Source organism: Emys orbicularis, chromosome 3 (genome assembly GCF_028017835.1).
Source record: "Emys orbicularis isolate rEmyOrb1 chromosome 3, rEmyOrb1.hap1, whole genome shotgun sequence".
NCBI lineage: Eukaryota > Metazoa > Chordata > Testudines > Emydidae > Emys > Emys orbicularis.
Window position 1 is genome coordinate 98,448,504 of NC_088685.1, and position 26,197 is coordinate 98,474,700.

Here is a 26,197-nt window from a genome sequence, read left to right on the forward strand (position 1 = left end):
AAATGGAATGGACATGAGCAATACATCTCGAAGAACAACAGTTATGAAAAAGTGGGTAACCGTTTTTATTTCGAGTGTTTGCTCCTGTTGATTAATTTTAGGTGACTCACAAGCAGTATCCATGGAGGTGAGCTCGGAGTTTACAGTCTAGCAGCTTGCAGTACTGCCCTACTGAAGCCAACATCGTCTCGGGCCTGATGGGTCAGAGCATAGTGGGACGTGAAAGTGTAGACAGATTACCAGATGGCCGCTTTACAGATGTCCTGGATCGACACATGTGCCAGAAAGGCTGCCGAAGAGGCTTGCGCCCTAGTAGAGTGGGCAGTGACAGTCACCGGGGGTGGCACCTTCGCTTGGTTGTAACGGAAGCGAATGCAGGCAGTGATCCAAGAAGAAATTCTTTGAGTGGATACCAGCTGACCTTTCATCCTGTCAGCCACTGCAACGAACAATTGTGTTGACTTACAGAATGGCTTGGTCCTGTCAGTGTAGGAGACCAAGGCCCTTCTGACATTCAGTGCATGCAACCTGTGCTCTTTTTCTGACTTACGCAGCTTTGGAAAGAAGACCGATAAGTAAGTGTCCTGGCTCGAGTGAAACTGCGAGAGTATTTTAGGGAGAAAGCTGGGTGCAGCCTCAGCTGAACCTTGTCCTTGTAGAAGACAGTGTATGGTGGTTCCGAATCCGAGGTGAGCGCTCGGATCTCAGATACCCAGTGGCCCGACATCACCGCAACCAGGAATGCGACCTTCCAGGAGAGGAGGAGGAGGGAACAGGACACCAAAGGCTCGAAGGGCGGGCCTGCAAGCCCCAACAGCAATAGATTCAAGTCCCAAGGAGGCACAGGATCGCTAACGTGCAAGTAGAGGTGCTTCAGTCCCTTAAGGAATCTGGCCATGATATCCTGAGCAAAAACGGACCTACCCTGGGATGGAGGGTGGAAAAATGAGATGGCTGCTAAATGGACCTTGATCAATGAGAGGGGCAAGCCTTTGGGGCTTGAGATACAGGAGGTAGTCTAGAATGAGCTGCAACGAAGCCCCCTTGGGACGGACACCTTTATCCACAATCCAGCAGGTCATCTGTTTCCATTTGGCCATGTAGGTCGCTCTGATGGAGGACTTCCTACTTCCCAACAGAATGTGCTGAATGTCAACTGAGCACTGATGCTCCTGAATGTTTAGCCATGCAGCAGCCAAGCCATCAGATGTAATGCCGCCAGGCTGGGGTGCAGAAGACTGCTGTGGTTCTGGGACAACAGGTCCGACTGGAGCGGTAGTTGGAACAGGGTCGCCACCGAGAGGCTCAGCAGGGTGCTGAACCAGTATTGGCACGGCCATGCCGGCACTATGAGGATGATCTTTGCCCTGTCCTGCTTGATCTTATGAGGACCTGGGCAGAAATGGCAGGGGAGGGAAGGCATACATGAGATCCCCCAACCACGGAAGAGAAAGGCATCGGACAGGACTCCTCTGTCCAAGCCCCTGATCAAGCAGAAGATGTGGGCCTTCCTGTTCTACCTGGACCAAACAGGTCCACCCGGGGAGTGTCCCACCTGCGGAAGATGGAGCTGACCACCTGAAGGGACCACTCGTGGCGAGACGAGAGCGTCCTGCTGAGGTGATCCGCCAAAGTGTTCATGGACCCGGGAAGGTGAGTGGCTATGAGATGGATATTGTACTGTAGACAGAAGTCCCAGAGCCAGAGGGCTTCCTGGCAAAGGGTTGATGACTTGGCCCTGCCTTGCTTGTTGATATAGAAGACCATCACCATGTTGTCCATCAGGACCTGCACCACCCCATCTTATATGAGAGGTAGAAAGGCCTGGCAGGCCAGGCAAACCGCTCTGAGTTCTCTGATGTTGATATGCAGGGAATGATCAAGGCTGGACCAATATCCTTGAGTGTTGAGGTCACGAAGGTGGGCAGCCCAACGCAGGTCCGAGGCGACCGAGACGAGGGTCACTGAGGAGGTCGGGGCTGCGAAGGGAACTCCTTCGAACACTGACGCGGGATCCTGCCACCAGACCAGGGACCCCAGTACGTTGTTTGGAATCCTGACCACCCAGTCCATGCTGTGCTGATTGGGGACATAGACCAACGCCAGCCACGCCTGGAAAGGTCTGAGGCAGAGTCGTGCATGCCAGACCACACAAGTACATGCTGACATGTGGACCAGCAGTCTCAGGCATGTGTGGGCGGTGGTGAGCGGGTGGGCCTGCAGACCCGCGATGAGGTTCACCATGGCCTGGAACCGAGTCTCAGGGAGGAAGGCCCTGGCCAGATGGTGTCGAAGACCGCTCCAATGAAACTTATGTGTTGCACTGGGGTTAAGGTTGACTTTGTCTCATTTATTATCAACCCCAGGTCTTGACAGGTGGAACATACCAAGTCGAGATGCCTCTGCACCTGATCTGGTGACCAATCCATATCAACCAGTCATCGAGGTATGGGTAGATTTTGACTCCCTGATGTCTCAAGTAGGCAGCCACTGGTGCTATACCCTTTGTGAATACCCTCAGGGCCAACGAGAGGCCAAAGGGCATCGCCGTGAACTGGAAATGGCACCTTCCCAACATAAAGCAGAGGACACGCCGGTGCCCCGGGAAGATGAAAATATGGAAATATGCGTCCTTCAAGTCGACGGTGGCATACCAGTCTCCTGAATCCAGGGAGGGAACGATAGAGGCCAGGGAGACCATGCGGAACTTCAACTTCTGGAGGGACTTGTTGAGGCGACATAGGTCTAGGGTAGGCTGATGCAGCCAGGGAAGGCTGGGAATACTAGACCGGCAACACTGGCACCCCCACGGGTGCCAGTACTGCCACTGGGGAGGGGCCACAGCCCTTGCTGCGCCAGCACCACGGCTGGTGCCTCCTCAGACTCCGGCACTGGGGGGGGGGAGGGGGAAATCACCTTGCCTCAGCGACGGGCTAACGTCGTGGGTCGACCCCAACCACTGCCCCTCTGGTGACCACAGTGGAGCCACAAGGCCTGAGTCTGCCTTCTGACTGTTGTAGGTGAGCAACAAGGCAACGGGAAGTAGCACCGCTTGCTGGAGGAGTGGTACAGAGGTGAGCGCGACTGATGCCGCGATCCTGAATGAGCCCTCCAGGACAGGGGCCAATGACGAGGAGACCTCCTGGGAGAGGATGTTTGGCACCTATGCCGCCTAGGCAACCAATGGCCAGACAGTCGTTGGTACTGGCGATATGAGAAGCATCTCCATGATTCCGGTGTCCCCCCTTCTGGAAGGTGGGGATCTCGACGGACAGGGCCAGCTCCAGGCACCAGCCTGGCAAGCAGGTGCTTGGGGCGGCCGCTCCAGAGAGGGGCGGCACGTCTAGCTATTCGGCGGCAATTCGGCGGACGGTCCCTCACTCCCTCTCGGAGCGAAGGAGCTCCCGCCGAAATGCCGCCGCAGATCACGATCGTGGATTTTTTTTTTTTTTTTGGCAGCTTGGGACGGCCAAAACCCTGGAGCCGGCCCTGTCGACGGAGATCTAAGCTGTCTATCTGGCGAGCCGGGGCACAGCTCAAGGGTCCCAAGGTCGCAGCATGGAGGACTTGCGTCTGCGATCCAGCAACCTGGGGTGTTCCGCCAGTCCAAGCTGCAGCACCCCGGTGGCCTTCCCCTTCAGTGCCGCCAGCGGAGCCATATCGGTCACCTGGTGCAGCATTTGTGGAGTCGGTCGGCCTTGCTCCTTGGCCACCGAGACCGCTTCGGGCACTGCGGCCCCTTTCACATGCTGGGGTCCTCTGCCGGGGGGATGGGTCCCTGGCAGGGCTGATGGGTCTTTGCAGTACCCCCATGACTCCCCGTAGCAGGTGCATGGCCTGACAAAGGTCCTTTGCCCAGAGCACCTCTCTCCATCGGCGCTGAGGGGCTTCTTTTCTTAATTTTTTTCTTCAGCACTGGCAAGACAGAGGGGTGCCTGGCTGAGTCCAGTGCCGGCGGTGCGCTGCAAGCCGAGGCCAAAGTACTGGGAGCGGATGCCGCGGTGGAGGGTTCCGACGCTGGACAAAGAGAGCAGCCTCCATTAGTAACACCCTCAAGTGGCTATCCCACTCCTTCTAAGTCCGTGGGCAAAAGTTCTTACAGATACAGCACCTGTCCTTGCGATGGCCTTCCCCCAGACACTTAAGACAGCTCTCATGCAGATCGTGATCAGCATCAGCTGGTAGCATGACACACATGGCTTAAAGCTGGGGTAGCAGGGCATGCCCCGCTCGGGGCAAAGTCCCAACCGGGGACTCTCTGGCTAACTAACACTAATAATGAACTATAGAGAAACTTTGTATAAAACCACCACCACTATAAAGTCAATGGGTAAACTGCTACTGTTCTTGCGAGGCAAGACAAGGCACTCCAACCAACTGTCACGGGCAGTAAGAAGGAACTGAGAGGGTGCAGGGCCGGCGGTGCCTGATATACTGCCGCATGGGAGCGCCACTCCAGGGGATGCCACAGCCAGCCAGATGGGTACCGCTAAGGCAGAAATCTCAACAACTGTGCACGTGGGCACCCACACACCTAAAATGGAATCGACATGAGCAAGCACTCAAAGAAGAACTCCACTTGCTACATACCACTTGCATAAATCTGTAGTTTTGTTAAATAAATTGCTCACCCATCAAATTGAATGAAAAAACAATGGATCTTATTCTCTAGCAGTAACTGAACTGGGTCAATGAGCTGGTGCTTTCTCCTAGAGGCTCCAAGTTGTGTTCTAGAACCTAAACTTTCATATAAAAAAATAAGCCTCTAGCCTTAATGGTTGCAAAGATATCCTTCAAAATGTAAAGATGTAAACTAGTGCAGTCAAGTCTACTTGAAAGAATAGTTTTAGGAGGTCTGAATTGCCCCTATATATGGCTAGGGTCTGATAGCTCTGATGCCTAATGATGCTAATCTAAACAAATATTGTTAACTATTTCACTGTTGATCAAAGAACTCAAGAAAGAAAAGAAGTTTGATAATCGTAGGGTTTTACTAGGATCAAAATAAATAACTAATTATACAAAGATAATACTGCACAATAAAATAAAGTACTTAGAGACAAGATAGGTGAGGTAATATCTTTGATTCAACCAACTTCTGTTGGTGAGAGAGCCAAGCTTTCTGAAGAAGAGCTCTGTATAAGCTTGAAAGTTTGGCTCTCTCACCAACAGAAGTTGGTTGAATCAAAGATATTATCTCACCCACCTTGTCTTTCTAATATCCTGGGACCAACACAGCTACAACAACCTGCATGCAACAAATACGTGACTGATATACAACATTGTACGTCACCTTAGTCTCCCTCACATTTTTTCCTACATCAAAAGTACATTGGTCTTGTATTTTTACATCTACAATTCAAGCTGATAAGATACAAGAACGAGACATACCTAAAAAGTGAAGATGAACAGCAAGCAGCACTGTGTTTAGTGCACAAATGAGCTACAATTACTGAACAGATAAAGGAAGGCTTCTTATCTTTTACTTTGGAAGCCTGAATATGCTATGAAACTCAAGAGTTCAAGTACCATACTAGGAACAATCTAGAGAGAAAGAAACATTCCCACAGTGCCAGAATTATCATTCTGTCACAGTCTTACCTAGACTGGGTCTGAGACAGAAGACTTTGCAAGTGTGGGAGTGCCAGATGTGCAATCACAATATTTTTGACTGGAAGCAGTTTCAAATACAACATTCAAACTCTGATACTCTTTTCAGTTACCTTTTTAAAAATATAAATATTGAAGTTTACTAATTATCATTCCCTTAGAGCGGGTTGACTTTTTTTGAACAAAAAGTGTTTATTAAAAGACCTTTTCTAGACAAAAAAAAAAAAAAAAATCCATGAAAAACAGTTGACATTTTCCAATTTTTTTCCTCTCATGAAATTTTATTATTAATCGTTGACTTTTTTCAAATGTCAATTTTGATAAACATTTTGGTAAAATTTTCAATTACAAATGTCACTTAAAAATACCTCACTTTCTCTGCTCACCCCCAAAAATATCATTTGCAATTACTGGTCAGCCAAACACTTTCCGCAAAACAGGATCTGCGTATTGTGAAATCACTTATGCAAATATCTTTGTCCCAGCTAACAATATGTTTAACACTGAAGAATTTTAGAGTTTGATGATATGCTACCATGTGTGAAAGCAAGTCATTTTTACCAAGTAATATACAAGGGATCTGGAAATGCATCGTCTGAGCTTTTAAAAACATGTTTTTCAACAAAGATCTTGACTTTTTAGGGTGGGGTTGAGAGGAAGTGTCTTTTTAGGTTCTGTGATTCTAACTAACTTTTTCTTCTTCAGTTCCCAAGCTATTTCCAGTTTCACAGTATTTTTCTTCAATCCCTCCTGCTTCTTTTCTAACACCCCCTCACTATAACATGAGGTCCATGGAGTCAAATTCAGTTCTCTTCTTTCCAGCAATATAAAAGAGCAGATTTTTTTTTTTTTTTTTTTTTTTACAGTTTATAAGAATTAATTCTATCCCCTTAAAGTTCAGCTAAAAGAATGGCGGTATAATTAGCATACTGTGGAAACACTAAGACTGTGTCTACAATTTTATTACTCACTATATACAGCAATCAAGGTGGGCATGGAACCTACAATCATAGCCTCAATCCTGCAAGTACCTATCCACATGATTAACTTTAAGCAGATGAGTAGTTCCATTGAACTACAGGACAATGTGTGTGAATAAAATTAAGCGTGTGTGTGACTGCCAGATCGGGTTTAAAAGATCAATCCTGCAACCTTTACTCACCCACATGTAGTTCTTTCTTAGATGATTGTTTAAAATTATGAAAGGCCAGCTCTTAAATAGAAATTGAATTAATTTTTAAAAGGGAGAGAGAACGTCCACAATCTGAATGAAAGCCAAGAATTTCATATACAGTCCCCTAAAAAGAAAAATAGTCTTATTGAAGAAATCTGTGTTTACTGGTAAATGCCTATAGAATCTCTTAGTTGGAGGCTAATTTCACCGTTTTAGTTAAACACATATATAAATTATAATGTTAGCTTGGAGTCTTCACCCTTGTATCAGGGTGAAACAAAAACACAAACACCTCCCGGAGAGAATAAGCTTTTAAAATGAGGGGCACTGTGCTTTGACATTTGCTCTTGAGGCCCAACAGGAAGAGCACAGTATTACTAAGCAGAATAGCAAATTCCAGTAAACTGCTTTGTAATTTAAATTGCATATCTATGCTTGTAATGTTAGTAACATGCAATTGTAGAAAGCAGGGATGACACCAGATCAGTGTGGGAAGGAGGGAAAGTAGCCTCCAAAGGTAGGATTGTTTGGCTAAATGAAAGACTGTTGAGAAGTAAATTGTACCCACGCTCATTTTTTATGAATGCAGGTAATTATAATCCTGTGACATCTTTAGATGAAACTCACTAGGCTTCCTGTTAGACTTGGCACTCACGGTTACTATTGTGCACAAATTTACAGGAGAAGCAAATTCCATGGAGGCAGCAAGCAGTCCTTGCTTGTTGTTTTCAGCATACACCTTAAGACCCGTGATTACGTCTTCTCTTTCCAATGCACAAATCCTTTACCAAAGAAAATTCTTGTAAAGTTTCCAGAACCAATACATTGACATGTTTTGCTCTGCTGATACTCAGTAGGACAGCCTCATAGCTTAGCGTGAAACATCTCCTAATTAAACTACCAAAAGCTGAAAGCCATTTGCTGAAAAGGAACAGCACCTACTGCATTCATTATGATCCAAAGTAGACATCCTGACATTAGAGTTTGCTATTTTCTCCAGTAGCACTACTGCTGATATCAGTCCCACTAGGACAAGGACTTAAAAGACCTGTCTGAGAGAGATGACAGAGGGAAGCACTAGAGATTACTTCCATCATCAATCTAGTTGGTCTCACACTATCATCTGGAATTTTTTTAAACATGATGGATTCTTTAATTAAACTTCAAAAAGTGTATCTGTTTCTCAGGTATGTAAACATGGCAGGGCAAGAGTCTTCGTGGTTTTGCTTGGGGAATTGTCAAAACATCAATTAGAAACAGGAGGTTTGTTTAATGAATTCCCACTTTGACAATAGGAAAAATTTGACAATAGGAAAAAACCAGTTTTTCTTCCCTGAACTATCACACCAAGCAGCTATTCCACACTTAATCGACAATATACATTTTTGGAAACTTATGCAATTCCATTCAGGTTGGTGGCCTTGATTCAAACCAAATATGCACTGGCTTCTCCCATTACATTTCAGGACTTAGTGAGCTCCAGGAGTGAAAAGTTTGCCCCGAGTTGGGTTATAGTGACTCCCAAGATGCAACCCAGCCCTGCTGGTTGGCTCCAAAAGTGGATTTGCACTGCTTAAGGTGGAAGCATTGCCAGGGCGGATGGAGGATGAACTGATTCAGCACACTTCATGGCAGCCTCCATTTGCAGGACTCCTACAGAGCACTGGACATAGTTTCAAAGCTGCCCAGTCTAGTGGAAACCCTAGGGAGGACAGCAGTGTAAACATCCTTTTGCCTTCTCGCAGGGGTGAAGCTGCCTGCAGTATAGGAATGTAAATACCATTTTAAACGTGAAACGTTTAAATGATTAAAAAATATTTCATTTAAACAGTTAACCAATTAAGCGGCTCCGGCCGGCAAGCCCGGAGGTTAACGGTTAAGGCGGGTTAACTGGTAAGACTAATGCTTACCGGTTAACATTTTACATCCCTACTGCAGTAGCAAAGAAGGTGCAATTTGTAACCTGCTGCAGTGGGGGAGTGAGTCACATCCAGCAATTTTGATGGAACTGCAGCAGGTTCTATGGCTCAATATTTTCATTACTAAAAGGCTGGAGGGTGTGGGGATGTAAAGTTCCATGAGAGGGTAAGGGTCACGATGGGACACTTGCCTGGCAATAAATCATGGCCTTATGTAAGGCCCCCTGGTGGTTATATAAGATGAGGCCTTATGTAAGGCCCCCTGGTGGTTATATAAGATAAGGCCTTATGTAAGGCCCCCTGGTGGTTATATAAGATGAGGCCTTATGTAAGGAACAATTGAACCAATCGGTGTGGGGCTATACATGTGATAAACACATGATTCTCCTTCTTGTCCAATCGGTAGATGTGTAATTATAGCCTAATTGTGTTATGTAATGTTAAGAAAGACTATAAAAGAAAGCTTGTAATAAACAGGATTCGATTCAGCTTGCAACCACATTGGTCGTGTGCTTTATCCGCTCCGCATTGGGACCCCACAAATGGTGACCCCGACGTGATTCGGCTTGGACATCAAGGCAGCCGATTAAAGCCTAAAAAAGAAAAGGAAGGTACTGAAGATGAAAATGAGGAAACTTCCAAAAGCAATAATGCAAAGAGGAAAAAGAAGAAGAAAAAGCATGAGAGGAATAATACAGCTCGGGTGGAAATAAATGGAAATGGTAATCATAATGAAGAAGAAAAACAAACACATATAAAGAAACAAAAACGTAAACATGCAGAAGAACCTTACACCAGAACAAAAAGAATGAAATATATAAAAACATCTGCAGCCACAGAAACTGAAAAAAGTGAGGATGCAGCCATGGAAACTAAAGAAATTGGGGATGCAAATAAAGACTGTCCAAATTCTCCTATCACGTATGCAAACACAGCCGACTGAAGCGTTCGGTGAGAAAAGGCGGAGATGGCAGCCGCGGCAGGAGGTACCGGAGGATACCGGCTCCTGGTCGTCCGAGAGAGACGTTCGTGAGCTCACAGGTGAGCGGCTGCATTCGATGGCAGCCGCGGCAGGAGGTACCGGAGGATACCGGCTCCTGGTCGTCCGAGAGAGGCGTTCGTGAGCTCACAGGTGAGTGGCTGTATTCCATAAAATGGGCTCTGCTTTGTCTGCAGAGGAGGAGACGGTGCATGATTTTTTATTACGCATCGCTGAAAAAAAAAAAAAAAGGGAGAGAAGCTTCCCTCTGACGCGTTGTCCCGTTTGCTGAAATGGGGACAAAGACGCGGGTTTTTTGTTATACCAGCAACTTCAATAGAAAATTTTAATGAAGTGTATCTTGTGACAAATTTAATGGGTGCTGACTTGAATAACATTGTAAAGTGCCAGAAACTAACAGATGACCATATACCGTTTCATCCGATGTTTCCACCCTGCGACATGCTTCGAACAATATCCCGGGCGGCTCGGGCCCCCCGGACCCCGTAAGGCGTTGGCACGGACTTATTAGGGAAGCCCATATAGATGGGGAATTTGCGCCCGAGGCTTATCCAGTAGTGACACCGGACCTGCACTTATTGTTTGTCACAGCCTAGACACCTGATAATGCTGTACTTCCTTATTTAAGAAAAAGGGGGGAGGTGTGGGGATGTAAAGTTCCATGAGAGGGTAAGGGTCACGATGGGACACTTGCCTGGCAATAAATCATGGCCTTATGTAAGGCCCCCTGGTGGTTATATAAGATGAGGCCTTATGTAAGGCCCCCTGGTGGTTATATAAGATGAGGCCTTATGTAAGGAACAATTGAACCAATCGGTGTGGGGCTATACATGTGATAAACACATGATTCTCCTTCTTGTCCAATCGGTAGATGTGTAATTATAGCCTAATTGTGTTATGTAATGTTAAGAAAGACTATAAAAGAAAGCTTGTAATAAACAGGATTCGATTCAGCTTGAGTCAGCTTGCAACCACATTGGTTGTGTGCTTTATCCGCTCCACATTGGGACCCCACAGGAGGGGCTTTGTGATTAGGTTTCTTAAACTGACAAAACGGCTCAATGATCACTCTAAAATAAAATCTCTCTGCATGATCACAGCAACAAACATTCTGAGACAATTAACCAAAGGATCCTGGGTTTTGAGAGAGGAGTATGGTGTGTGTGTGTGCGTGTGTGTGTGTGTGTGCGCACATTTATGTTTTTAATGCAAATACAGCCATTAGAATATTAGGCGTATAATCATACAGTAAACTGGTGCAGTTCCATTGACTTCAGCAAAGCTGTGCTGATTTCACACTAGCTGAAGAGCTGGACCCCAAGTGGGATATGTCCTATAGTAAACTCCACATTCAGTTCCACTGACCATTCAACTGAATTAGGGGAAATTTGACCTTGTTTAAATGTGCATGTTTGGTTTAGTTGTTATGTGTCACACATTCCTCCTTCCATGAACAACCTCACAGTACTGGGCCATCATAGCTAATAGATCATCTAAAGCTTGAGGATGAAGGCTCTGATCAACATCTCTCTTCCTCAGGCACAATGACACTTTCTACCAGAAGGGTAAAGTTCATCCATGTTGGTGACAGAGCTTTCTTGTGGGGCTGGCCTGAGACTGTGGAACAAATTCTCACTGGAACGAAGGATCTTCACACACTTCACCAGCTTCCATTCCACATACAAGGTACACTTTTGACCTTGCCTTCTCCAACATAAACAAATAGCAGTGTGTTCATTTAAAACCAAAAACCTCTATCAAACCAAACACTCACAATTCTCCCCGTAAAGAGGGGACGAGAGAGAGAGAGAACGAACCACACATGATAGAAGTTAGTCACATTGCTTTATGCACTGCTGGAAGGCACTCAGACATCATTATGATGAGGGTAGTATAAGAACCTATACAGAATGAAATATATTCTGTTACTGAAGTTATACCACAGCCCAGAAAGAACAAAACAAGCGTATCATAAGGAAACTTTCCACTGACCTCACTGGGAGCTGGACTGTGCCCTTATTTGGTTTCCTTCCCAACTGGTGAAGAGGTCAAAGACAGCATGGCATCTTCTCCCAGGAGACTGAAAGCATCATGTCTGCCTCTCCTTCAGAGTTCTGACATATATTTAAAAGCTTTTAAATTAAAATTCTCCCATACAACAGTATGTCATTTCCTGCTGAGCCAGGGGTAGTTACAGATATAGGACCAGAGACTCAACTGGTGTAAATTGGGATAGCTCTATTGAAGTCAATGGAGCTTAGCCAGGTTACATCAGATGAAGGCCTACCCCATAATGCTGTACCCAAGTATAAATTTCACTCCACTTCTCGATCAACCACCACCATCTCAAGAACCTGTACATTCTAAAAACAGAAAATACAATAATTTGGAGCATGAGCTGTCTTTCATTATATGTGTTTACTTTGCCTAATATAATGGGGCTCAAATGCATGATGACGAGTTGCAGACACTAAAGCAGAATTTTCAGAAGCCTTCATGATCCATCGCTAACTTTGAGTGCTCAGTAACTGACCTTCCAGTGATCTGTTGTACACCACCCATCTATCTCCTTGCTGGTTGTCTGCTACTGTAATGACCCTCCACCATTCCTTCTGTAATAACTTTCTCAAGGATTTCCCCATCTCTACGCCTAATGTGACCAAAGTACATAAATTTGCAACTGTTGATTTCCAACATCAGGATTTGCTTCTCTCCAATAATATTTCTAACATAGGCATTCATCTTTTTTCTATCCAGGAGATACGCAAGAATCTTTGCCAGCACTACATTTCAAAAGCTTCAGTTTTCTTCTTGTCAAAAGCATTAACTTCCCATGATTAACATCCATAAATGGCTATGGAAAAAGTTAGATTTTTCACTAGTCGCACCTTCGTACATTTCAAAATGCCACAATTTGTCCACGCTTTCAGGGAGGCCATAGTTGGGCATTACAACAATACAACTATAATAAATAATTATATCTGATCAAAGCAATTCCTCCATATGTCATGAGATATTAACCATGGGAATTATTTTAAGTCTGAAAGATGCAATAAATTCACTCAATTCTCCGTCTCCTTATATAGAATAATCTGGAGATTAGAAGAGACTCCTAGTGAGTCATTCACCATCCATTCCACTGCTTCACAGAAGCTAAATAAAATGCATATTTCCATCTGGAGTACACTATATGGTAGGTTCTTGGGAATCAAGGATAAAAATTTTATTATTACATTGTAGAACTTTACACTAACATTTTACACAGCTATAAATTGAGCATCTTGAACTCCATGTGATATTATTATTTACTGAGCACAGTCATTGTGCTCTGCAGTATATACTCAGATAAGACATAATCTTTGTTTCCAGGAGCTTACAACCTAATTTAGACACAGGCAATACTTTTTTTTTTTTTAAGTCATTACTTCATTAGACTCTTAGAAAGCTGGCTAACTAGCTAACCACTTGCTATTGCAGCCACACCGCTGATGTTTTAGCTAGACCTCTTAAAATCATTGCAGTTGCATAAATACAGATATTAGGGATCAGACAATATAAAGCTGTGCACAATTGATATTTGCCCTTTGTTTTTTCTTGACAAAGTGCTAACAAAAATACAGCCTTCCCATTTTGTCTTGGAGCCAGGGATTGCAAGTCTGTTGAGTGCGACTCTTTCCCTTATCTAAAGCTCTCAGTGATGGTCACTCGGGAACAGATGGGCAATGCCACGGCGGTTCCCAGACAGGAAATAGTGGCCCCAGAGGGAAAGAACAAGCAGGTCTCTGCTTAAATGGATCTGACAGCTTTGCTTAGAGAAAGATGTTTATCCCTGTTTATGAACGTGTCCTTTTCCCCCCTTTATAATTCCCATGGTCAGTGGGGTTTTTTAGTTTTTTTTTTTTTTTTTTTTTTTTTTTTTAAAACAGTGTGTCTAACTGGGAAGGGAGCATACTAGTCACACACTTTTGAAAGCATTGGGGATCGGTGAGAAACGATTTCATTAAAACTGCTCATTTGCAAAAGGTGTGATTCCTTTCTAGAACATTTCCATTAGCCTTTTTAATGTTTAATGGCCTGATCCATCTCCCACTGGAGTCAATGGGAGCCTTTCCCTTGACTGCAGAGGGAGCCAGATCAAGTCCTAATTTAAACAAACATATATTTTTGTATGAACCCTTAAACTGGAAAACAAAATGCAAAACAAAAACCACCACCACCAATTTCTCCAGTACTTGAATACAATTTTTAACTGACTGATTTATTTACTAGCCTGCTCCTCCAGATTGATGATCTTTGGTTGCTTTATTTTCTTCTCTTTGACAGATGAGTAAAAAAATTCTATGTGTTTTTTTTTTTAGCTTTCAGAATTTACATTTGTAACGTCTGATGGAAGTGAGTGAACTTTTAGCCAGAGTTTAATTTTAAAAAGGACATGTAGTATCTTTCTTAAAGATTTTCTTAATCAGTTGGATTTATCCTGACTTTTAACTCTAGATAAGAAACAAGGATATCCCATCATGAGGATTTACTGTGTGGTGGAGTTTTGTGCCAACCAGGAATGGCTCCCAGTATTTTAGTTATTAAAATTACATTTATTGGCGATTACATCCATTTCCTGTATAAAATGAGGTTTCCACAAACACTTAAAGTCAAGAGAAATCAAATAAGTGGCATGCCCTTAGAAATATTAAAGAAGTGCATGTTTTCAAGGCTTGAGTATCTGTGTGAATTGAGTAAAATGTGTGCAAGCGATTATGTTTAATGTCTGACAAATAATAAAATAACGCAAGTCTCTCTCTCAGACAAAAATACTGCCCCCTTGTTTCAGAGGCCAGGGAAAATTTAGACTCCAGGACAGGGACTGAGGCTAAATTACCTTTTTCAGGTAACGTCTACAGTGCCAGATGGGGACAAAGTGCATATTCCACTGGCATTTCTGCTGGAACAGCAGCCCATCCACTCACTCACTGCTCTCCCAGCCACCATGTGGATCCTGAATGAACAGAAAGATGTCAGCAGGGTCAAGGGGAAGGTATCACCAACGCCATTTAATCACATCCCCCTTCCAGGCAGAGATGAGGAGGGTTTCCTTCTACCATGCAAAGGTTGGGGCAGCGGAGGTGGGTGAAATTATTCAGCCCCGTGCATGGACTTCAGGATTTGTCCCATATTAAACCAAGCTGGGCTCGCATTGAAATTCAGATCTGCTTCCAAATTTTGCAAACAGCCAAAGTGATAGGTGGTTTTGGATCCAGGGCTTTGGTTTGGGCCCAATCTCTGATATTAAAGGAAAAACAAGAAAAGTTAAAAATCAGAAGTAAGCAGAGCAGGCAGCACAGCTGGGAGCGACTCCCTGGGCCATGGCACAACCATTTGGCCAGGCCATACCTGAGTGGCACTGCAACCCCATGCACTAGGTCGCAACACCAATCAATCAGTAAAATTTGGCCCAGCTGCCACTTACTGAAATGTAGTGGAGCAGCAGGCAGGGCCGGCTCCAGGCACCAGCTTGCCAAGCAGGTGCTTGGGGCGGCCACTCTGGAGAGGGGCGGCACGTCCAACTATTCGGCGGCAATTCGGCGGACGGTCCCTCACTCCCGCTCAAAGTGAAGGACCTCCCGCCGAATTGCCGCTGCAGATCGCGGCTTTTTTTTTTTTTTTGCGCTGCTTGGGGCGGCAAAAACCCTGGAGCCGGCCCTGGCAGCAGGCTGGCCAAATTTAAGTGAGTGGTGTTGTGACCTGGTGTGCGGGGTCACAAGTGGTGCTATGACCCCATGTGCCAGGTCGCAATGCCACTCACTCAAATTTGGAGTGTACGATTTCATCGGCCAGGGGTTTCAGGCTGATGGGGGCACCTCAGAAAGGAAAAGGAGGATCAAGCGGGAAAAAAGAGGGAGCAAATCTATGTCCCCCTACTTTAAATGTGCGCCACAGCTCCAAACTATGAATTAGAAGGAAAAAATAAAAATAGATTCCAGAATCCACAGGGCCAATCTGGACCCACTCACCTTCCAACCTAATCCAATCCTGCTCAGTTAAACAGTCATGTCAGTTTGACTGGCCTGTACACTATATTACACTCCCCAAAACTGGGATAAAAGATTATTATTAAAGTTGCAAAGTAAAGCACTCAAAAGTTAAATGCCATAATTAAGGTTTCCTTAGTTTTTTGTGTATAAGTCATAGATTATAAGATGAGTGAGCAAACCTATAATAGTTCTAGATCTGCTGCATACAAACATCCAATTTACAGTATATTAATTAATATCTGCACTTACTGGATAGTTACACTGATAAAGAAAATGATGTGATGTACATATACAGTGCTTTGTTCATTCATAACTATCATTTGTATTATGGGACATATGACCAGCCATACTGGGTCAGACCAATGGTCCATCTAGCCCAGTATTCTGTCTTCTGACAGTGACCAGTGCCAGATGCCTTAGATGGAGTAAACAGACTAGAGTAACTGAGTGATCTATCCCTGCTGTGTAGTCAGAGGTTTTAGGGACACTCAGAGCATGGGACTGCATCCCTGACAATCTTGGCTCATAGCAATTGAGGGACCTCTTCTCCAGGAATTTACCTAATTCTTTTTTGAACCCAGTTATATTTTTGGCCTTCATAACCTTCCATGGCAATGAGTTCCACAAGTTGACTGTGCGTTGCGTGAAGAAGTAGTTGCTTTTGTTTGTTTTAAACCTGCTGCCTATTAATTTCATTGGGTGACCCCTAGTCCTTGTGTTATGAGTGAGGAGGGTAAATAAAAACTTCCGTCTTCACTTTCTCCACACCATTCATGATTTTATAGAACACTCTCCTTAGTTGTCTCTTTTCTAAGGTGAACAGTCCAAGTCTTTTTAATCTTTCCTCAGATGGAAGCTGTTCTAGAACCCCTAATCATTTTTGTTGCCCTTCTCTGTACCTTTTCCATTTCTAAAAAAAAATATTTTTAGAGAAGAGGCAACCAGGACTGGATGCAGTATTCAAGGTGTGGTTGTACCATGGATTTATAAAGTGACATTATGATATTTTCTGTTTTATTATCTATCATTTTCATAATGGTTCCTAACATTGTTAGCTTTTTTGACTGCCACTGCATATTGAGCAGGTGTTTTCAGGGAACTATCCATAACAACTCCAAGATCTTTCTTGTGTGGTAACAGTCAATTTAGACACCATCATTTTGTATGTATAGTTGTGATATTTTTTTTCCAATGTGCATTCTTCTCACTTATCTACAATGAATTTCACCCAGTTTTGTGAGATCCTTTTTAACTCTTTGCAGTCAGATTTGGACTTAACTATCTTGAGTAATTTTGTATCATCTTCAAATGTTGCCACCTCACTTTGACCCCTTTTTTCCAGATCATTTATGAATATGTTGAACAGCACAGGTCCCAGTACAAATACTATCAAGTTTTCTCCATTGTGAAAGCTGATAATTTATTCTCACCCTTTGTCTCCTATCTTTTAGCCCAGTAACTGATCTCAGGGGAAGTTTCCTCTTATCCCATGACTTATTACTTCACTTAAGAGCCTATGGTGAGGAACCTTGCCAAAGGCTTTCTAAAAACCCAAGTGTACTACATCGACTGGATCACCCTTGTCCACATGCTTGTGGACTCTCTCAAAGAATTCTAATACAGTGCAGACAGATTTCTAATAGATGTCCCTTTACAAAAGCCATGTTGACTTTTCCCGAGTGTGTCATGTTCATCTGTGTCTGATAATTTTGTTCTTTACTACAGTTTTAACCAATTTGCCTGGGACTGAAGTTAGTCTTACAGGCCTATAATTGCCAGGATCTCCTCTGGAGCCTTTTTAAAAATAGGCATTACATTAGCTACCCTCCAATCATCTGATACAGGGTCTGATTTAAGCAATAGGTTACATACCACAATTAGTAGTTCTTCAGAACTCATGTGTGAATACTGTCTGGTTCTGGTGACTCAATACTGTTTAATTTATCAGTTTATTCCAAAATCTCTTCTATTGAAACCTCTGTCTGGGACAGTTCCCCAGATTTGTCACATAAAAAGAATGGCTCAGGTGTGGGAATCCCCCTCACATTCCCTGCAGTAAAGATTAATGCAAAGAATTCATGTAGCTTCTCCGCAACAGCCTTGTCTGTCTTGAGGGCTCCTGTAATACCTTGGTCATCCAGCAGCCCCACGGACTAGTTTGCAGTCTTTCTGCTTCTGATGCACTTTAAAAAGTTCTGCTGTTAGTTTTTGTGCCCTTAGCTACTTCCTCTTCAAATTTATTTTTGGCCTGCCTTATTCTACTTTTACATTTGACTTGCCAGAGTTTATGCTCCTATTTGCCTCATTAGGATTTGACTTCCAGTTTTTAAAGGATGCTTTTATGACTCTAGCCACCTCTTGTATTCTGCTGCTTAGCCATGGTGGCATCTTTTTTTGTCTTCTTGCTTTTTTTTTTTTTTTTTTTTTTTTAAATGTGGGGTATACATTTAGTTTGAGCCTCTATTATGCTGTTTTTAAAGAGTCTTCATATAGTTTGCAGGAATTTCACCCTTGTGATTATTCCTTTTAATATCCATTTAACTCATTGTGTAATTCCCCTCTTTGAAGTTAAATTCTGCTATGGTGGGTTTCTTTGGAACTTTCCCCCCCTATAAAGATGTTAAATTTAATTACATTACGGCTGCTATTACAGAGCCATTCAGCGATATTCACCTCTTGGACCAGATCCTCTGCTCTACTTAGGACTAAATCAAAAATTGCCTCTCCCCTTGTGGGTTCCAGGACAAGCTGCTCCAAGAAGCAGTCACTAATGGCGTCTAGAAATTTTATCTCTGCATCCTTTCTGAGCTGACATATAACCAATAAATAGGATGGTAGTTGAAGTCCCCCCTTATTATTATTGCATTTTATGCCTTTATAGTCTCTTTAATCTCCCTGAGCATTTCACAATCACAAGTCACCAACCTGGTCTGGTAATCAGAAGTATATTCTTACTGGTATAATCTTATTGTTCAAACATAACATTTCTATGGATCAAAATTCCATGGTGCAGTTTGATTCATTTAAGATTTTCACTTGGACTCTATGCTTTCTTTCACATAGTGCCACTCCCCCACAGCACAACCTGCTCTGTCATTCCTATATATTTTGTACCCCAATGTTACTGCATCCCATTCATTATATCCTCATTCCATGATGCATATCATATCAATATAATCATTTAATGCCAGGCACTCTAGTTCACCTGCCTTAGTATTTAGACTGCAAGTATTTGTATATAAGCATTTGTACATTTTTGCCAATATTCATTTGTTCTTTTAAAAATGGGACTCTTATGTTTTATCATTCCTCACTAGCGCCTACATGTACTTTACCAACTTCTTTCCTATCCTCTTTACTAGCATATAGAGTTCCCCCCTCAATAAATTCATCCCTATGGGATATGTCTGCCCAAACTGCATGCTTCTCTGCACCTGTCAGCTTTCCCCCAGCCCTTAGTTTAAAAACTCCTCTATGACCGGTTTAATTTTACATGCAAGCAGTCTGCTTCCTTTTCGGTTTAGGTGGAGCCCATCCTTTCTGTATGAGTGCCTCCTTTCCCAAAAGGTTTCCCAGTTCCTATTAAACCTAAGAACTTCCTCCCCTACACACTTTGTCTCATCAACACATTGAGACCCTGCAGTTCTGGCTGTCTTCCTGACCTTGCGTGTGGAACTGGAAGCATTTCAGAGAAGCACCTTGAGGTCCCTACTGAGATTAAGGCCCCATTCTGCCAGGCACTGTACACACACATAGTAGGAGTCAGTCATTCCTCAAAGAGCTCAGTCTAAACAGAAAGAGTGGGAGAAAGGAAGTATTATCCTCCCCAATTTACACATGGGGCACTGACATTTAGTGACTTGCCCACGGTCACACAGAAAGTCTGTGGCTGAGCCAGGATCTGAACCTAGATCTCCTGAGTTCCAGTCCAGTGTATTAACCTTCTTCTTCCCATTTACAACATTTTTATTTCTTTAAAATTATTTTAAAGCTAAAGCATACATTCTCTATAGTGACTATTTATATGCTTCATCTTTGAAACTGCAAGCCCTTCCTTGTACAAGTAGTCACCACTGATTTTAGTGGGACACGAGTATGGTCAATTATGCAAATAATGGTTTGCAGGACCAATCCCCCAAGTGTGACAAGGCAAACTGTTTGAGTGTAAAGAAAGCCTTGTAAAAAAATTTTAAAAGTGTGAAAAAAGCAGCTGATGTGGTGTGTCCACTGTTTATAATCCCATTTGTATCATTTCATTGTTTCCTTGTGCTCCTCCCGACTGACTGCCTGTTACAATCTGTGTGAGACAAGCTTTTTGGAGCAGGGGTGGCTCTTTTTATATCTCTGTAGAATGCCTAGCACAATGGAACCCTGGCCTCAAGATGCATTTTTACATCTTACAAATACAATTATTTGTATTGCAGTAGCATGTTCCCTGACCATTCTGACAACCTATGGATGTGCATAGAGTTAAGGTAATGCAGTACCATGCCTCAGTTCTGGAGTCCAAATCATTCAGGCCTTCAGAAAAGACTGAACAATATTTGTGTGTTTGTCTTACCTGACTTACATATTCTTACACGACAGCTGAATAAGAGATATTACCTCTCCCATCTTGTCTCTAGTATCCTGGGACCAGCACAGCTACAATGATGCATACATATTCACCCACACAAAACTCTGGTGATTAGGGTAGGGTTAAAAAAATCTAATCTGGATCTCAACTGTGCTCAATTTTGCAAACTCAGAACCCAACTGATGTTGCAAAACCAAACTGTAATTGCTTCAGTTTGTCCATGACAGAAACTAAAGACACTCAAAAACTTTTATCTGAACGCAAACTTTAATGGTTTGGCTTAAATTGTAACTGATTTTGTTTACAAAATCTCACACCTAATCAACTAAGTCTGCAAAACCAAAAATTGGCTCCTCATTCCATCTTCACTTTAGGTGTTTTGTTTTTTTTAATGCCAGATCAAAGGAATGTAGTCACTGTACAATTATTAATATTGACATCAGTCCATATATTGCAGCAATGGAATGTTCCTTTCAAATTGTCACTTCTGCTTGGGCCAGTATTAAATTGATTGCTAACTCCCGAGAGGGGGAGGGGCGGGGAAGGGTACATTTCTCTATTCCCACCAGGTTTGCCCACTCCACCAGTCTCAAACCTCTGGAATTAGCCCAGGTAGGAATCAGAGGGCTTGCTCCAAAGCCAGTTTAAGTTAATGGGGGAGTGCAGTGTATAGGAAATGGATACTATACCTTTAATAGCTGGTGAAGCCTCAAGTGGCACTTTGTATCCTGTGTTTATAACCCTGCCACAGAAGTAGTATATGTAGCTATTTGTTGTATCTAATTAGTAAACACGATTATTTGAACCCCACTGTGCCTATGTTGTTCCTTCATATTATGTTTATTATCCAAAGAGCCAAAAATACAGGAGTCTTTCCATTGGCTTCAATGGGTTGTGGATAAGGCCCATGGTAAGTACATAGAATGTTGTGAAATATAGTCACAGTGATTATGAAAAGTTATGTGCAAACACAAGCAAACCCAATTACAATGCTGTGTTTAACCTCAGAAAACAGGAACACAACCATTCCCATTCCCCTGCCTCTAATCTCTGTAGCATCCACCTTTACAACAGTTGGAGGGTGAGAAACATTCTCCTTTTGAGGCTTTTAAAGCAAAGCAGCAGGAACCATTACACTGGCTCAGTTTCCCTTCCCATCCACCATGAGGCTGATCCAACTTTCATTGACGTTATTGGAAAGATTCCCATTGACTTGAAAAGGAGATGGATTGGGGCCCCTGGGCAGACATCCAAGTGCATTCCCATTCAAGCAGTGTTTCTGGTCTCCAGCAGCCTGGAACTTGGAATTCCCAATTCATTTCCAAACCTAGGGGCTCAAGCAAGGGAGTGCAAAGTGCCAGAGCCATGCCAATGTGCCAACTAGAATCATTGTGCGCGTGAGAGTTAATTATATTAATTTGGGTGCCCTGCTTTAAGAGATTCAGCTACAGCGGCAAGCAAGAAAAAATGATCATAGGAAGTTTTACATGGGCGATAGGGAGAACTGTGATTATGCAAGTCTGTGAGAAATCTGGGGTTGGCTAGAAATAGTTAGATGACGTAATCCTCCTGAACCTGTGAAAAGACTGCAAGGACCTGCTAGAACCTTTGAAAAATGGCTTGGTCATGTTGCTCCTGGATTTGCAGTGTATGGCTGCCTGGGCGTACTGCTCATTAAGGAGCTATATGTAACACAAACAACCCCCCCTCCAACAGCCTGTTTATCTCGTGGCACAGAATGCCATATGCCCACAGATCAAAGACTGTGGGAACAGATGCTGTTAGCAAAGCAGCAGCTGCACTCAGATCCTGTCCACACCCTTCCTGTTTGCAGTGGCCTACCCTGGGGCTATTATGTTCCCAACAGGGCGATGATTATCCCCCCCGCCGTTCCCTCCTTCCCGGCCGCCGCTGCCATTCTCTAGGGAGGGTGTACCAGCACTTGCCTTGCCGCCTGCTTTCAATTGCTCATTGTTTCTTTCGTAAGGTGCAGATAGTGGGCTAGACACTCCTTGGCTGGTGTTCTGATAAGGCTCTAGAAATTGTTCTCATTTATTATACAGAAGCTTGTTGGGAAGAATGAGCCAAAAGGCTAACAAAATAGGGCTGGTTTTTTTACATTTAAAGGAAGGAGCTCTTGTCTTTCCAGACTTGAAAACCAAAAGGCAGTGGGCCAGATTCTGATTTCCACACCTCTATGGTAAGACAGGAGTTCTACTGGAGGCAGGGAGTTCCCCATCCCTCCTTCAGCTTGAGCACGGTTTACCTTGGAAGAGTCATTGTTTTCTATTTGTTAAGTAGTAATTTGAAAAAGCCATCTCTTACAGTTTATGTTTGTGTCGTGTGTGTGTGTGTGTGTGTGTGTGTGTGTGTGTGTTGCACAACAAAACTACCTCTTTTGGTATCATGTACAGGCACAGTTCTCACTGGGACAGAGATGACAAGATACTTTTTTTTGCCTAATGGTAACCAATAGGAATCTGTGCCAGATCCTCAGCTGGTCTAATTTGGCTTAGCTAGCCCAGGATTTGTTTACTTTCTTATTGTTTCATATATTAATGATTGGGGAGAAAAGAGTGAACAGCCAGGTGGCAAAACCTGTCTGATACAAAATTTAGTTTAGTCCAGACTGGGAAAGATTGTGAGGAACTTCAGAGGGATCTAACCAAGGTAGATAAATAGGCAACATGATGGCAGAGAAGATGCAGTGTTGACAAAATCGAGCTAATCCACAGTGGCAGGGATAATCTCAGGAGCGGCGCCAGGGTTTTTGCTGCCCTAGGGGGCAGCGCTCCTCCACAGTAATCGGCGGCAGCTCCTCCTCTGAAGCTGCGTTCTCGGTGGCGGGGGTCCTTCCGCTCCGGATCTTCAAGGCACTTCAGCGGCGGGTCCCAGAGCGAGTGAAGGACCCGCTGCCGAATTTCCGCCGAAGACCGGGAGCGGAAGAAGCCCCTTGCTGCCAAATTTCCCCCGAGGGCAGCGAAATGCCACCCCCAACATCCTGCCACCCTAGGCGACCGCCTAGTGGAAGCGCCGGCCCTGTATAATCTGATCTATTTATAAACAGTTTCAAATAACTGGGGGTAGGAGGAGGAGGATACCCCTGTTATTAGAGACAACTCTGTGCAGAATTTTCTGCACAACGGTGTTGTGACCACCAAAAAAGTAAATAAAATATTAGTTTGATATAAGGAATGGAATAAAAATGGCATATTTTCAGTATGAGTTACACAAATTAATAATCTGGAAAAAGGGTAAACAGTGAGGGGGGGAAATCTGCAGAGGATACAAAACTACTCAAGATAGTTAAGTCCAAAGTGATTGCGAAGAGCTACAAAAAGAGCTCTCAAAACTGGATGACTGGGCAACAAAATGACAGATGAAATTCAATGTTGATAAATGCAAAGTAATGCACATTGGAAAACAATCCCAACTATACATACAAAATGACTGAGTCTAAATAAGCGGTTATCATTCATGAAAGATCTTGGAGTCACTGTGGATAGTTCTCGGAAAACATCCACTCAATGTGCAGCGGCAGTCAAAAAAGCAAACAGAATGTTGGGCATCATTAAGAAAGAGATAGATAAGACAGAAAATATATTGCCTCTATATAAATCCATGGTACGCCCACATCTTGAATACTGAATGCAGATGTGGTCACCCCATCTCAAAAAAGAGATATAGGACTTGGAAAAGGTTCAGGAAAGGGCAACAAAAATGATTAGGGGTATGGAACGGCTACCGTATGAGGAGAGATTAATAAAACTGGCATTTTTCAGCTTGGAAAAAGAAAGACTATGGGGGGATATGATTGGGGTCTATAAAATCATGACTAGTATGGAGATGGTATGGTATGTCTTCTTGTATATCCCTTTCCTAACTGGTCCTAACATTGTTCGCTTTTTTGGCTGCCACTGCACATTGAGTAGATGTTTTCAGAGAACTACTCATAAGGTAGTTCTTGTTCTTCAGTGGTAACAGCTAAATTAGACCTCTTCAGTTTGTATGTATAGTTGGGATTATATTTTCCCAGGTGCATTACTTGCATTTATCAACATTGAATTTAATCTGCCATTTTTTTGCACTAGTCACCCAGGTTTGTGAGATCCCTTTTTTACTCTTCACAGTCAGCTTTGGTCTTAACTAACTTCAGTAATTTAGTATCTGCAAACTTTGCCACCTCACTGTTTACCCTTGTCCAGATCATTAATTTACATAACTCATACTGAAAATTATGCCATTTTTATTCCATTCCTTATATCAAACTAATATTTTATTTACTTTGACAGTCACAACACCACTGTGCAGAAAATTCTGCACAGAGTGGTCTCTAACATGGGTCTTCTCCTCCCCTGCCCCAGTTATTTGGAACCCAGCACTGTTTATAAATAGATGGCTTTAGAAAGTTTTAGTATAGTTAGTTTCATCATACAAGGAAAAGAGGCCATTCAGTGAAATTGAAGGGCAACCATTTGAAAATGTTAAAAATATTTTTTTCTTTTCAAAATTACCCTATGGCACTCATTGCCACAAGACATCCCTTATATGGATGACAGCATCCAGAGTTACATTAGATGAAATGTTTTTAAAGGGATATAAAGCCTCATGTTTCAGGACATAAATCAACCACTGAATAATGGGGAGTAGAAGTAACACTTCCATCATGGATTGGTTACTTCCTAATATTCATTATGGGGGTTTCTCCCACCCTGCCTGGCTTTCTTCTAAAGCATCTGGTACTAGCCTACCAGAGTCCCCAGTGGTCTGATCTGGTATACCAACTATCTTCTCATGTACCTAACATTATACCTTTCATAATGCATGTTCTAGCCATACCTCAACATCACAATTCTAGAGATTAATTCCTCAGTACAGGCGTTTCAGCTACACTGGCATCTAGAATGTTAAAAAGACCACTGTGAAAGAATTTTCTTCAAAAACTTTCCCTTGTATAATAGTATGGGGAGGAAATTTTCCTGTAAACGAATCTCTATCTTGTGTGTTTTCTCTTGGCTTGTTTGTTTTCTTCCCTGACAGCTTATTTGTTTTCCCACTTGTGTTTCCGCTGTTGCTCATTGGTGAGAGTACAACGGTCATTTCCCATGTCACAGTTGTTTCCACTCTCATCATTTTACACTGCAACATCTATACAATCTGTTTTCCTTTCTAATCATAATTGGTGCATGCAAGCAGCAGCTAAGTAAGAAAAAAGAGGAAGGCATGTCTGTGTGTTGTGCATGAAAGTCAGTATGAGGTCACTATAACATTCTGAGGCTATGTACTGGAAGTAAACTTGCATGATTATGACTTTTCAGGGGAGGGGGAAGAGGAGGAGGAGGAGAAGACACATGAGGAATCAATCATTTGCAGTGTCAAAATAAAGGAGAATTTAGTTACAGCATAAATCAGAATGTTGTCTCCTTTGGTTTACCAGAGATGCAATAATTTTTTAAGGCCAGAAGGACCATGATGATCTAGTTTGATCTTCTGCAGCACAAAGGTCATAGAATTTCACCTATATCAACTCCATAGCTTCTGGTTGAGGTAGAACATATAAAGCAAAAGTGTTCATGCCTAGTTTAAAATATTAGATAGCATTGAGAAAGCAGGGAAGATTAGAGAACAAAATGGATGCAGCTACTCTGAGGTGCAAAATTTAAGAGGGTAATCAGGTAATTCAGTTGTCCTACAATGCTCAGACCTCTACTATGTGAAGACTGGAGAGATAATCTTGTGTTTAAAATACAACAGTGGGAGTTTTGGCACAGCTTTCCTGAATGGCCTTGGGCAAGTCACTCCACATCAGACTTTCCCTGTGCCTCACCAGGATCCTCATCGGTAAAACGGGGATTATTAAGTATCTACTTCACAAGGTTAGTGTGGGGC

General features: G+C 43.2%; 1 pseudogene; it reads right to left on the reverse strand.

Moving 5' to 3' along the window:
- Positions 1-3,536: 3,536 nt before the first annotated feature.
- The window catches only part of LOC135876224 (uncharacterized), a 38,359-nt pseudogene continuing 15,698 nt past the window's right edge, over positions 3,537-26,197 (reverse strand).